Source organism: Molossus molossus, unplaced genomic scaffold (genome assembly GCF_014108415.1).
Source record: "Molossus molossus isolate mMolMol1 unplaced genomic scaffold, mMolMol1.p scaffold_m16_p_2, whole genome shotgun sequence".
NCBI lineage: Eukaryota > Metazoa > Chordata > Mammalia > Chiroptera > Molossidae > Molossus > Molossus molossus.
In genome coordinates this window covers 44,774,738-44,790,051 of record NW_023425355.1, presented here as the reverse complement: position 1 = coordinate 44,790,051, position 15,314 = coordinate 44,774,738, and the positions used below count along the sequence as shown (strand labels likewise).

At 45.6% G+C, this 15,314-nt stretch overlaps 1 pseudogene; it reads left to right on the top strand.

Annotated features, from left to right (window-relative positions):
* Window positions 1-1,850: 1,850 nt before the first annotated feature.
* LOC118635283 lies at window positions 1,851-2,486 on the top strand (annotated as a pseudogene).
* The last annotated feature ends 12,828 nt before the right edge of the window (window positions 2,487-15,314 follow it).

The following is a 15,314-nucleotide window of genomic DNA, read 5'->3' as shown; positions in this document are numbered from 1 at the left end:
CTGTTTTTTGGACTTTTAACATTAGACCATTAAGTATAAATAGCTCCAAATAAGTGTAAAAAGCCCTACCCTTTACACAATGTTAGAACAAGTTCTTCCCTTTTAAAAACATTTTATGTATGTATCATTTTTATTTTTAATTACCAGTGAAAGGTTAGTGCATCATAAAAGAGCCAATAGTGTCAATGGACAACATTCAAGAAAAAATGATCAGCATTTGGTAATCTTTCGTTTCCATAGAGATGTTTATCCATTTTGGCAGCCCATGAAAGAGGGATAATGCAAGTGTATTATAGTTTCTTCTCTTTTAATCCTCTTTAATGCGTTGGTGATAAGCTCCACAGTTTCTTAAGCCCATCTTATGCATTAATAAGTGTGTCTACAGCCTTTTGGTAGGAACTCATTGAGATATTTGTCATCTTCTAGAGTCACTGCATCAAAGTCTCTTGTCCAAACTTCTTGTCCACAATGGTCAATTGATCGCCTACTTCCCCGGCTTCCCATCGACATCAAGTTTCTCCTGCTTGGAAAGGCACCTGGGAACTCAAGCAGGTGGTTTGTGTTCTCTGTCTCCATTATGGACCAGAGTTAGCTTCTGGCAAAAGGGTACATTGAGACCACCTGGCTCACAGCCATGGGTAGGAACCATGTGTTTGCGTGGATCAGGACTTACTTGCTAGCTTAATATATAAAGTCTCAGACAGTGCCTTTCCTCTTTTAATATTAACTCGTAACAGGTTACAATCTTAGAAGTTTGTAGAAAAGTGGGCCATTCAAGGGTTTCACTATCCTTCCAATGAGGCATTTAAAAAACAAACAAACAAAACTAGGGGCATTTGAACTGTTTGCAACAGAGCACATAAGAGGAAAAACATTTCTGAGACATTTATCTATAACTTCTTTTTATCTGCCCAGTGTTCAAAAATCCAACACTCAGAGTGGTATGCTTCAAATTGCTTTACCCTTTCTCAGGGTTGATTATAACACGAAAAATATACCACTGACTGACACTGAGAATGTTAAAGAAATTCTTGAGGATCAAGGACTTTAACTAATTTTTAGAAGCCAATTCCACAATATCCAGTTAGAAATAAAATGGACAGGATTTTTAAAATCACTAATGACATTACATGCTTAGGAGTAATGTGAAAAACATGAAAATCGGCATGAGGAAAACTTTTAAATTACGGAAGGTCAGAAAGTAGATTTAAACAAGAGTAAAGATGTGCTATATTCCCAAATGAAGAGACTTAACCTCATGAACATATCAATTTTCATCAGTTAATTAATAACTAATCCCAAGGAAATTCCAAAAGGCTTTTGAAGGCTTTGCTATTTTCCATTGTTCATAAGGAAATCAGACAGGCAGGAATATGCAGAATTATCACAATGAATAGCCATGTTGTTAGAGAACTCATCTTACCACATGTGAAAAATTCTACTGGGGTGAAGGGAGTAGGTTTACAGTTGTTCGTATGGAAAAGGACATGCAGGTTGTTATTATTATTACTGATAAATAAATAATACATGAATACACTCACAACTGTAAACCTACTTTTGCCCTCCCCTGTATATAGAACAAACAGTCCAAGAATGGACCTGAAGACATACAAGAATTTTATATGAGTAAAATTATATGAGTCAGTGAGAGTAAAGATGGCCTTGGGGCAAAAGGGTAGCCATCTACAATAAGTTCTTAGTTCTTCACCTGTCCCAATAAACCAGGAGAAATTCTACATAGACCGAAGAATTAAATGTGCAGCAAATACCTCCCCCCATTAGCACTCGGCACCAACTGCCTGCGGTCCTCTTTCCTCTGCTGCCACCCAGCTCTCGGATCAGCAGATGTCATGGGTTTTGGAGACCTGAAAAGCCCTCCCAGCCTCCAGGTGCTCCACGACGACCAGATGCTACATGGAGGGGTGCGTGCCGTCACAGGCAGATGTGGCAATATTTGAAGCAGTCTTCAACTCACCACCTGTCAACTTGTATCATCCCCCACGTTGGTATAATCATCACATCAAATCTTATGAAAAGGAAAGGCCAGCCTGCCAGCAGTAAAGAAAGCTTTGGGCAAGAATGGCCCTGCTAATGTGGAAGACACCACAGGAAGTGTAGCTACAGAGAGTAAAGCCAATGATGACATTGATCTCTTTGGATTTGATGATGAGGAGGAAAGCAAAGAAGCAAAGAGACTAAGAGAAGAATGCCTTGCACAGCATGAGTCAAAGAAATCCCCCAAACCTACACTTGTTGCCAAGTCTTCCATTTCACTAGATGTGTAACCTCGAGGAGGTGAGATGGATATGGCAAAATTAGGAGCTCGTCAGAAGCATTCAAGCAGACGGCTTGGTCTGGGGCTCTTCTAAGCTGGATCCAGTTTAGAAACTTCAAAAACAGTGTGTAATAGAAGACGATAAATTGGAACAGGTATGCTGGAAGAGTAGATCACTGCTTTTGAGGACTATGTGCAGTCCATGGTTTAAAATATATAATAAATAATTGCCATTAAATAAATCTTGAAAGATTAAAAAATGTACAGTGAACCGACTCATATAACTACTAGAAGAAATATTGCACAGATCCCTTTATAATCATAGAGCAAGAAAAGTATTTTGTACATTTGAGTCAAAAAACATTTAAAAATGGATAGATGTGACCACATAAAATTCAACATGTTAAGAAAACAATTAGAAAAGCAATGATAAGTGGAAAAAAATTGTTTTCAATTCACATCTCCAGTCTTCCTCACATATAGCAAGGTTATCCATATCATTTAACAGAATGAGCAGCAACCCAATAGAAAAAGGCATTAACTGTTCACACACACACACACAATCACTTAAATATTCAAAAAGATTACCCCGCCACTCATATACAAACAAAAACTACACTCTTGTATAATTTCTTACATATTATGAGTTCCCAACCAAAACCTGCGTATCTGAGACGCCTGAATTACCTACCTGCCATTTCCTGGCCTCTTTTGGGTCTGGCTTGTCTCAAGTGGCCCCAAGACTGCTTTACCCATGAAATAATTAAAACTGAATTGTAAACCAAGTGGAGTCCTTCATATGAAAATCCCTGACCCTGCCTGGCGGTGTGGATCAGTGGACGGAGCGTCATCCCATGGACTGAGAAGTCGGGTTGGATCCATGATCAGAGCTCAGGCCCGGGATTGTGGGCTCAATCCCAGATAGGGGTCCTGCAGGAGGATGGATATGTCTGGATGTTTCTCTCTCACACAGATGTTTCTCTCTCTCTCTCTCAAAAATCAATAAGAATATATATATATATATATATATATATATATATATATATATAAATCCCTGACCCTTGTTATCTCGATTGCCCTCTCATGTCATCAAATCTTCTCTGAAGAAGTTGTTTTTAAATTTTGGAGATAAAGCCAATCTTCTGCCTCACTATGAGGAAACATTTGCGCGTGCGCACACACGCTTAACAATGTCTGAAAAACTCCACAACCGTTTTCCTTCCCCCTGAACTTTTTTGTGTACATTTAATTGGTTCTCCTTATATATGTTTGTATTATTACCACCGTCTTTTATTATCTTCGATAACCTAAAATCACATCTTAGAAAGCTTCGTTTCTTCCATTAATAATCAACCTTCTTTCAGATCCCTCCTATTTATAGAACTGTAAATAGATGAAAAGTTAACCCACCAGTATTCCCACCCCGTGAGGAAGCCCTTGAAGATTTGGGGGCTTGTTCTTCCATCTGGTTAAATGCATGCCAGGAGATGGAGGTATAATATTTCAATTCAAAAATGTATTAAAGAAATGGTTCCTTCTCTAGGGATACATTCCGGGGAGCGCAGTCCCTGTGGGCAGCGCACTCCATCCAAACCCACCGGCAGACCCTCGGACAGCCCGGTAAATGAGGAGGCAGAGAGAGGGGAGATGGCCCGATCCTCCTGCCTGCCCCGCTCTGCAGCCACAGGGAGCTGCTTCCAGGCCCAGGACGCGGGACGTCCGAGGGGATCTACCTGGAGGCTCTCCCTACACGCAACAGGGCCCAGAACTCAGCCAACCTCGCCGAAACGCCAGACCCCGACGCGGTCCGGTCGCCGGAGCCGGATGGGCAGCAGCCACCCGTGGCCCAGGTCGCAAGCAGGCCATGGGCTGCCCACTCGCTGCAGGACAGGCAAAATCCCGCCGAAGCCCAGCCCCCAACCTCGCGTCCCCACCCGGTGCTTCAGGGAAAGGCCAGGAAAGAAAGGCAAAGGAAGGAAGGCGGAGGGCACCCACCTGGCTGAGGCCGCGCTGAAGGGAAAGATCCAGTCCACTCTGCTCCTCTCGCGGGGGCCTGCGGGACTCCACTGCGCCCTGCACCCGGCCCTGCCCTAAAGCGGCGGCAGCACCCCTCCCCCCACGCGCGCCTTACTCCAGTTCCTCCGAGGGGTGGGGTACCCGGAGGGGGGAGTCCGGTTCTCCGGTGTTGACCCCTCCCAGGGGAGGGGTGGGGCGTCCTCAGATGGTCCCTTGTGCCTGAAGGGGTGGAGAGAGGTGGGCTTGGGAAAGTCTGAGGGGAAACCTCCAGTCCACTGCCATTTCCTCAGGAGAACCAATTTGTCCCTCTTGTAGGGTCCCTGCCAGCAAGAGGGCAAATGGTGAATGTGATCGGAGGAACAATGAAACGGAAAACTTACCGTTCAACAGTCGGGGAAAACTAGAGGGGAAAAAATGTTTAAATAAGTAATACTTTGAAAAACGATGCTACAAGTTTACATCATTCATTTTTGCCCGAGGTTATCAAGACTTTCACTGTTCCCTCCTCAGGTGAGAAGCAGATTCCCAAGACCAGGCACTGCCTGCGCTCGTCACTCCTGCTCTTTGCCAAGCACCTGCCGTTCGCCCGGGGCTCCTGCCCTTGGCGTGCACACCACCTAGGCGGGGGTGGGGTGGGGGGATGTGCTTGGTCCGAAGGAGTCACAGCGACTCGCAGGTTTCTCCTGCCTGACCGGTGCCTTGATTTATTTATTCCTTCCTATTGAAAAAGGAGCGCGCTCCTCTTGCAAATTCATGTTCACACGAGGGAAACAAACGCGAGTAGTGCAGAGAGGGAAAGGAAGACAGCAACACAACGGGTCTGCTGACCGCCTCTAACTCCTCAGAATTCCCTGCCCCTATTCTACTCGCCACAAAGGACCTGCACAGGCTCAGTTTTCCCCAGACCACCTGCTGTCCTGCTACTCACAGCCTTGCGCTCAGGCTCTGACTCAGCGCTTTTCTCACCCATTCCCTTGCATTTTGGGCAGAGGTGGATGGGATTTTCCAGGGCAGGAGGGAGGAGGCAGTGAGGACCTTGAGGTGCTTTGTCCTGGCCAGGCAGCTGTCCTTTTGCATTTCAGGTCAACACAGGAAGGAAATCTCGCAAAACCCAGCTGCCTTCAACTCCTAGGGAGTGAAAGGAGGGCTTAATGCTCTGCAACAATTTCACTACCTTGTAGACGGGAAAGTGAAAGAGCCTCCGCCTCCTCCCCAGGTGGAATTACCTGACCAATCCTTGGGCCCTGGATCTTAGCGGCCCCACTGGATTCTTCCCAGTGTTTCTTGTCCTTCACTTTGGAAACTAGTGGCCATTTCCCCATGCAGCGATCCAAGTCAAAGCCTTTTTTTTCTGTCCCTATTTCCTGGACAGACACATACATATTCAATAACTACTCATTGTGCCAGGGAAATGAGGTCTAAATGGCTTTGACATTGTGAAGCAGGGTGGACAGGATGGGTTCACACACAGGGGTGCTCATGCTGCAAATCCATTGCTCTCTCCTTGCGAATAGCCAAAAATCACGCCAAAAAGACGCTCAACATCAGTAGTCATTGGGAAATCAAAGTCACGGGACAGCTAAAAAAAAAAAAAAAGGAAACGAACAAGTGTGATAAGGATGTGGAGAAATTGCAACTCTCATACACTGCTGGTGAGAATATTGTGTGGTGCTCGGACAATGTGGAAAACAGTTGGGCATTTTCACAAAAACTTAAACATAGAGTGACTACACGATCAGCAATTCCACTCCTAGGCATACAGCTCAGAGAACTGAAAACAGACATTCAAACAAAAACGTGTACATGAATGTTTATGGCAGCATCATTCAAAAGCTGAAAGGGAAAACAACCCAGATGCCCATCAACTGATGAATGTGTAAACAAAAGGTACTATATCCATAGCATGGACTTCTATTTTGGTAAAATATGGAATAAAATGCTGACACATGCAAAAACATGGATGAACCTTGAAAACATGATGATACATGAAAAAAGCCAGACACCAAAGAACAATGTAAGATTTCATTCACATGGAATGTCTGGAATGGTCAAGTCTACAGAGAGAAAGTCAATTAATATTTGCCAGGGGCTAGTGAGAGGGGGATGTTGGGCAGAAAATGTTACCTCTTTCTCAGAGTCAAGGGGCTAGGGTACTGCAAATTAATTAAAGTAAATGAACAAGAGGAACGTGTATTTATTATGTGGGAGCTTTCGGGTGAAGAGGCTCCCTAAACAGCTACAGATAGGGGTTCATATACCAACTTCACAAGGGGGTTGTCGGATTAGGACTTCAGAGGATGGAAGGATCCGATTGCACAATCTTTTGGAATGTGCTAATGTCCAAGATCAAGCCCTCCTAATCGTGCCAGCTCCCAACTTTGGGGGTGGGTTGGCAGCTGTCTCTTATAAAGCTCTGCTTTCCTTGGATAAGGGATGCTCAGAAAAGGCTTATTTCCTTCTCCGTTGTAGTTCAGAGGTTTTCACTTTGAAGTGTCTTTATAGACTTCAGGTGGGTGATCAGTCCCATCAAGAGAATGGGGAATGATAATAAGTGTGGACTTTCTCTTGGGGGTGAAAAAGTCCTGTGGTTTACTGTGATAATGGGTCCACAACTTTATAAATTTACTAAAAAATAGTAGTTTGTACACTTCATTACAGATTTTTTCAATTACAGTTTACATTCAATATTATTTTGTACGGTGACTAGTATGATATGTAAGTAGCATATCAATAACAAAAATGTAAACCAGCATGACTTCAATAAAATTAAGGTAAAAATTGAGTGGGAGTTTTTACAGTGTGGGTGAATCAGGTAAGAATACTCTAATTTTTGATCAATCTTTATTTACATCATGAGAAATGTGACCAACAGATATCATGTGCTTTTATATGACGTAATAACAGTACAAAGCATCAACTATGACATGTTCTTGCTAAAGCAATTGAATCTGAATCAACCCAAGTCCATAGATCTTACTACAGGACCTTCTGTTTCTTTTTTTTTTTTTTTCAATTAATTAATTTTTTTTTTGTTACAGATGTTTCTCCTTTTTCACTCACTGATTCCCCCCTCCCCCTCCCTCCCCGACCTTTCCCCAGCTTTGTTGTCCATGTCCACTGTTCATGCATACATGCATATAAGTTCTGTGGTTTATCTCTCCCCCACCACCCCCTCTTCTGGGGATTGTCAGTCTGTACCTCACTTCCACGTCTCTGGGACTACCTCATTCTTCAGACTGTTATGTTCATTATAATCCACAAATAAGTGAGGTCATATGATGCTTGTCTTTCTCTGTTTGGCTCGTTTCACTTAGGATAATACTTTCCAGGACCCTCCATGTCGTCTCAAAGGAAAAGAGATCTTTCTTACAGCTGTATAGTACTCCATTGTGTATACGTACCAAAGCTTTTTCATCCATTCGTCTGCTGATGGACATTTGGGCTGTTTCCAGATCTTAGCTATTGTAAATAGTGCTGCTACGAACATGGGGGTACATATATTGATTCTGATTTGTGTTTCAGGTTTCTTCGGGTATATTCCTAGAAGTGGGATCACTGTGTCAAATGGAAGTTCAATTTTTAATTTTTTGAGGTAACACCATATTGTTTTCCATAGTGACTTCACCATTTTGGCTATCTCAGTCGACTTTAGAGCTTGCCATATTTTCCCTGTGGGTGTTGGTGTTCTGCTGTTTGTGGCACCCTCTACTGTGTTTGGATGGGCGTGGGAGGACCCACGTTAAAGACCACTGTCAGGTCTTACCTTACTGGGCAGAGTTGCGAGCCCAGGAATGGTTCAGATATTCTCGAGCTTTTTTCCTGGAAACTATTAGTCGCAATTACTTGAAGAGCCTTGGCTTCTCAGTTGAATGAAAAACTCCCTCAGGTGTTCAGCATAAGGGGATTTCCTGAGGGTGGGGCAGATGCTGGTTTTTAATGAGCCTTAATTTGCATTTCAAATGATACCAGGTGGGGTGGAATCTCCAAGGGAGGGGCCAACGCCTGTCCCCAGAGCCCTGTGAAGGAGTAAGATGACCACTGTCCTGAGTGGCTGCAACTCAGCACCAGCTCCGAGCACCCTCCAAGTCCTGAGTGTCCCCACACAGTTCCAGTCCAGTCTGCCCTCCCTCTGCCGGAGCCCAAGGTGAGTGGCTGTGGCTATTTTCGCATCTGTCCTGGCTCTGCACTGTGGAACCACTTGGAAGTTTAACCTGAGGGTGCTGCTCACAGCTAAGGCCACTGCTGTTCATGAACTCCTAGCCCCCCTCTCACGCCTCCACAGTCCTACCAGGATTGAGTCAGTGTCCTTGGTTATATAGTCCTCTAAGCTGCTTTTCTGTTACTTTTTTCCTAATGATTTGTCTATATTTTTGTTGTAATTCCAGTTTGGTCTTGGGAGATGGTCTGTGTAGCTTCCATTCAGTCCGCCACCATTTTGGAATCCATGATGCAAATATTATTACGTTTCAAGTTGTCCCACAGTTCTCTTAAGCTGTCTTCCTGTGTTTTAATTGTTTTTTTTCCACTTGGTTGTTTGATTTGTTGATTTTTTTCTACCCTGTTTTCTAATTCACTGATCCAGTCCTCAGTTTCCTCTACTCTGCTGTTTAGTTTTTCCAGTGTGTTCTTTATTTCTGCTATGTAATTCTTCATTTGTTCTTGGTGGTTGTTCTGTTGTAGACCAATGAGACAGACCAGACTCAGACTCCAAACTGGGTTCAAATTAAGAGAGCTTTATTAGCCGCACGGTGACTGTCCCATCCTACGCAGAGGAGAGAGCAGTCCCGAGCTCAGGGGGTGGGTTGCTTATATAGTTGTCTTAGTTCCTGTTAAGGAATTTGGATTAAGGGTATGCAAGCAAGAAGCATGTACAGAAGCAGATATTTGCAGTTAGCTGTTATGCCTGAGGGAACAATCAGTTTCTGTGTACACAAAGCAATGGTTATCTATACAACGCAGTGGTTATCTATTAGCAGCTAGTTCTTGCCACCATTCCCTTAAAATCCAGGGGGTAAGGTCATGTGTTTGTCCTTTACATTCCCCACTGGTCTTAGGGTTAAGTCAAATCTTTGATTTTAAAATGTCTTCAATTTCTTCCATTGTGGCTAGCCTCTGATAGGGAGTGCTAAGAACCATGAGATCAACAGCATGTACTTTTTCTCTAAAAAATTGCATTAAGTGATTAATCAGGATTGGGCCACAAGTTAATGTTAATAGGAGGAGGAGTAAGGGGCTCGCAAGGCCAATGATAAGAATAGTGAACCATGGGGACCAATTAAAGAGGTTCTCATACCAATTCTTAGAGGTGGATAGAGCCTGTTCTCGTTCATCTAGTCACTGTCTAACTAATCTTATGCTTTCTCTAATAATACCAGATTGGTTAGCATAAAAGCAACAGGTTTCTCCTAAGGCTAAACAGAGAAGAAATAAACCTGTGGAACAATGTCAGCAAGAATACATAAGTCTTTGGTTTCAACGGGAAAGACGCAGGGAGTCAGTCCTGAGGCGCAAGCAAACCAAGTCCTGGGGGGGTGCAGTTAGGACCCAAGTTTCTTGTGATCAGGGGCTTAAAGGGGTTAGGGTGGTAGTGTCCCCCCATGAGTCTGCATAAGGGGAAGAGCTTAGGTCGTAGTTGCCGATGATGAAGCATGTCCCCTGTCCTTGTAGGTCTCCGAGGGTCAGGCAGGGGCCCGACCTTCATAGCAGTGGCCGCCCTTGAGTGCATCTAAATTGGGTAGGTGCTTTACAGGCAATCAGAGTCAGGAAAGAGACTAGGAGGAAACCCTGGGGAGCTTTATCTTCATGGGATCCTCAGTGTGCTGTAAGGCCCATTGTTCAGGTATTTGCCCAGGGTATGCTTTCTTTACCTGAGGGTGGTGAATCCAGAATTTCCATCCTGCTACATTCAGAGCAGTGGGCATAGTCAGGATAACAGGTAAAGGGCCAGTCCAGTGAGGCTCAAGGGAAGCAGGCTGATGTTTCTTGACCCAGACCCAGTCACCTGGGGTGAAGTCGTGTGGTGGTATCTGGGGTGTCCCAGGTTGGGGTCTGGTGTCCTTGATTAGCTGTCGGGTCTGTTCTCTCAGCCTCTGGATTGCCTGCAAAGAGCTGAGGAGATTATGGTTACCCAGGTTGGCTAAGACCTCATCCCCGATTTTGGGTAGAATAGGTGGAGGTCAGCCAAACATGATTTCAAATGAGGTGAAACCCTTAAGATAAGGGGTACAGTGCACATGAAGGAGGGCAAAAGGAAGGAGCCTTACCCAGTTATCGCCCATGTCAAGGTGGGGCTTAGTTAAAGTTTCCTTTAATGTCTTATTCATTCTTTCTACCTGTCCTGAACTCTGAGGCCTGTAGACAATGCAATTTCCAAGTAATCCCTAAAGCTTTAGCGAACAATTTTGTAGTTTGAGCAATTAATGCTGGGCAATTGTCAGACTCCAGTGCTAGAGGGAGGCCAGATCGGGGGACTATCTCAGAGAGCAGTAACCGGGCTACCGTGGTTGCAGTTTCAGTCTTGGTAGGAAAAGCCTCAGTCCAGCCAGAGTAGGTATCTATGAAAACAAGCAGATAGTTATAGCTATATTGGCCAGGGGTGACCTTAGTAAAGTCAATTTCCCAGTGGTCACCAGGAGCTGTACCTCGTTCTTGGGTCCCGAGGTCTGTTGTTTCACTAGGGTGAGAGTTGACTTGGGCACAGGCAGTGCATCCCCTTATTTCAGATTCTATCCATCTGTTGAGATTTGGGACATAAAAGTCCCGGGCTATGAGACTAGAAAGTTTTGTGTTGCTCAGGTGGGTGCCCTGATGGAGCTGAGAGATCAGCTCTTGGCCTAGGGTTGCAGGCAAGAGGATCCTCCCATCGGGGAGAAGCCTCCAGCCATGTGGCCCCTGGTTGTAGTTGAGCCTCCATCCAAGTCCTTCCTGTTCTTGGGTATAGGAGGGCTCCTTGGGGAGGCTTTCCCTGGAAGGACAGGAAGGATCTCTAGTGGCCCCACTGGTCTTAGGGCAGCCTCCTTGGCTGTCTGATTGGTGAAGGCGTTCTCCTTAGCTTCAGGGGTGTCGAAGTTCTGGTGGCCCCGACAGTGGATAATGGCCACTTTTGTTGGTAGCCAAGTGGCCTCTAGGAGGGCAAGGATTTCTTCTTTATTTTTGATCTGTTTCCCTCCTGAGGTTAAGAGTCCCCTTTCTTGGTAGAGGGCCCCGTGGACATGGTCTGTGGTGAAGGCATACCCGCTGTCAGTGTAGATGTTTACTGACTTGCCTTTTGCCCATCTTAAAACCTGAGTTGAGCAATTAGTTCAGCCCTCTGAGCTGAAGTTCCATGCCCTAGTGCCTGGGCCCAGATGACCTTACCTTGCGTGACTACCGCCACTCCGGCATATGGGACTCCTTCCCGGATGAAGCTGCTACCATCTGTATAGAGAGCATGCTCTGAAGTTGGGAGAGGGCTGTCAGTTAGGTCAGACCTCTGGTTAGTTAGTCTCAAGAATGTCTGAGCAATCATGAAGGGGAGCCTGAGGGTCATCTTCAGGCAGCAGGGTATCTGGATTGAGGGCAGAGGTCTTCAGGAACTGGATTTGGGAGGAGTCTAAGAGGAGTACCTGGTATTGGGTGATTGGGCATTAGACATTTACTGGTCCAGAGGGCTCCTGAGGAGAGCCTCAACAGAGTGTGCCCCAATAATCTGGAGGTCTTGCCCTAGGGTTAGCTTGGATGCTTCTTTAACTAAAATAGCAGTAGCTGCTATGGCTCGCAGGCAGCTGGGCCAGCTGCAGGCTACCGAGTCTAATCTCTTAGATAAGTAGGCAACTGGTCTCTTCCAGGGCCCTAATGATTGGGTTAGGACCCCTTTGGCAATGCTTGGAGTCTCAGAGATGAAGAGCTGAAAGGGCTTAGTGATATCAGACAGAGTTAGGGCTGGCACAGACATTAAGGCCAATTTTAGTTTCTCAAAGGCCTGTTGTTCTATCTCAGTCCAGATTAAGGCATTGTCTTTCCCCTGTGCTGGTATAGAGAGGCTTAGAGATCTCGGCAAAGCTAGGGATCCAGAGGTGGCAGTGCCCTACAGCCCCAAGAAATTCCCGTACCTGTCTCTTGTTTGTGGGGGTAGGGATTTTCATGACTGCCTCTATCCTGCTATTGGAGAGTGACCATTTTTTTTTTTTTTTTGAGTTCATAATCTAGGTAGGTCATGGTGGTGATGCATAATTGAGATTTCTTGGTTGAGCCCTGATATCCTAAGTGTTCTAGCGCTAGTAGGAGTGCCTTTGAGGCCTCCTCACATTCAGGAAGAGAAGCGGCTGCTAGAAGCAAATCATCTACATACTGTAGCAGGGTGACATGTTGGTACCTTTCCCGGAACATTTGGAGGCCCTTGCTTAAGGCTTCATTGAAGATGGTGGGAGAGTTCTTGAATCCTTGAGGCAGTCGGGTCCAGGTCAGTTGTCCTGAGAATCCCCCTTCCGGATCAACCCATTTGAAGGCGAAGATGGGTAGGCTGAGAGGCCATAAAGGAATTGAAAAGAAGGCGTCCTTGAGGTCCAAGACAGTATAGTAAACATGGTTAGGAGGGATCAGGCTCAGTAGCATGTAAGGATTTGGAACTGTGGGGTGGATGGTTTCCACCCGAGTGTTTACTTCCCTTAAGTCTTGGAGCAGCCTAAAATCCTCAGTCCCTGGCTTCTTAACCGGCAAGAGGGGAGTATCCTAGGCCGACTGGCAAGGTTTTAAAATGCCAGCTTCTCTGAGTCTATTAATATGCATAGTTATTCCTAGTTTTGCCTTTATGGAGATTGGGTATTGGCAGACCTGAATTGGGGAGGCATTGCTGCTTAGTTGCACTATAACTGGAGCCTGATACTTAGCTAGGCCAGGGGTGTTAGTCTCTGCCCAAACCCCTGGTATTTCTTTTTTCCATCTCTGAAGGACAGCATTAGAGGTTTCTTTAGAAGGCTCCTCTAGTAGGAGGTATTCCTCGGAAAGGAGCACAGAGAGTAGGAGAGTAAATGCCTATTCCCCTAGGGTCAGGGTGGAGCCTTCCTGCTTGAAGGAGATAGTGACCTGCAATTTTTGAAGGAGATTCCAGACAAGGAGGGGGTAGGGACAGTCCCGCATAACTAGCAAAAATTGAGTAATAGTTCCTTTGCCTAAGTCAGTTATTCTCGCTGTAGTCCAAGGGTAGGATTTGGACTTCCCTGTTGCCCCTACAACTGGCATTTTCTCAGATGACAGTGGCCCTGTTGTCTCCTTTAAAACAGAAAAGGTGGCTCCAGTATCAACTAGAAATTCAACAGAATGGCCCCCAACTTGTAATGTTACCTTGGGCTCCCGAGGGCTAATCTGTAGGAGCTTTAACCCCCTCATTCAGTGTCTTCCAAGAGGGTGAGGTCCTTAAGTTTCTGCTGGGTCCCCCTCTTAGGGCAGTCCTTTTTCCAATGACCATATTCTTTGCAGTAGGCACATTGGTTAGGATCAGGAGGTGGCTGAGATCGTTGCCTAGGTCTCCATGAGGTTGGCCCTATGTTTTTAGGCCTATTTCCCCATTGCCCTTTTTGATTCTCTTGAAGAGTGGCTATGATTACTCTTGTGACTTTTTTAGTATTGGCCATTTCTGGGTCGTCCCAGTTGTTAAATGCTCTCTGAGCAATTTCAATTAAGTCACTAAGATTCTTTCCTTCAAAACCCTCTAATTTATGGAGTTTCTTCCTAATGTCTGGGGCCGACTGGGTGACAAAAGCAATATTAATTGCCCATCTATTCTCAGGGGCCTCCGGGTCTATGGGAGTAAAAAGGCGATAAGCCTCCATGAGACGTTCAAGAAAGGCCACTGGGGATTCCCCTGCAGTTTGAACAGTCTCGCGTACCTTAGACAGATTAGTTGGCTTTTTGGCAGCTCCGTGGAGTAGAGATCAGCGATACTGGGTTAAAGCCTCCTTACCTTGATCAGTGTTCAGGTCCCAATTGGGTCGGGTAGTTGGGAGGTAGGTTCCTATTTTGGCCAGATCCATGAGAGGTTGGCTCTCTGGCCCGAGGATGGATTCTACTGCCTCTCTGTGGATCCTGTCCCTCTCCTCAGAGGTGAACAGGACCTGCAACAATTGCTGACAGTCATCCCAATTGGGCTGATGGATGTGAAAGACTTTCTAGGAGAGAGGTTAAACCTTGGGGTTTATAAGAGAAGGAAGGGTTCTGTTGTTTCCAATTATACAGATCACTAGTTGAGAAGGGGACATAAACCATGAAGGGCCGAGTCTGGTCTCCACCCGGTGGTGGAGCAACCTGACGGAGGGGCAGGATGGCAGCTAAGGAGTCTGGCGCCTGCGGAGGAGGGTTATAAGGGGTTCTGCCACATGTATGGAAAGGACTGAGTGGCTGAAGGGCTTGAGCCTCTCCAGAAATGGTGGCAGGTGGCAGTGGCCGATTAGGGGTGTCCCTACAGGGTCAGTGAGTGGTTGTTCTTGGGGACCTGAAAGAACAGGGTAAAGCCTTTGGGAGGGACCAGGAGCCGAGGGCTTCTGAGGTTTCCGTAGAAGCTGGGCAATTAAAATCTTCTCCCTATTAGGGCACAAACATTTCTTAATATAATTAGATTTGTCAGTAGTTATGTCAATTGAAACATCAATGTAAGGAGTTTGGTCTGGGTGTCCAGGAGTCCCGTGGACAACACCTTGAACTGCAAACAAAGAGCTTAAGTCAAAAGTTCCCTGGGAGGGCCAATTGACCCAGAAAGTGAGCCACTCCAATTTGCACAAAGTGCACAAGAATCCAGGGTCTACTGAGATGCTGTAACCTGAAGTGCGCTTGGTAAAGTCTGAGAAGTTATTAAGGAGATGTTGAAGGGGGGTCCTAGGTCCTGAAGATCCCTGACCCATTTTGAAGGACACAGGCTGGCACAGTACAGAAAAACAAAACACAAAAGGACAAACAAATGACAGACAAAGAAACCAGACAAACCAAACCGGGGCCAAGAGCAATGTCTCGTTATGGCCCTGGGGCTGGATCAATGTGCTGCATCTAGCAG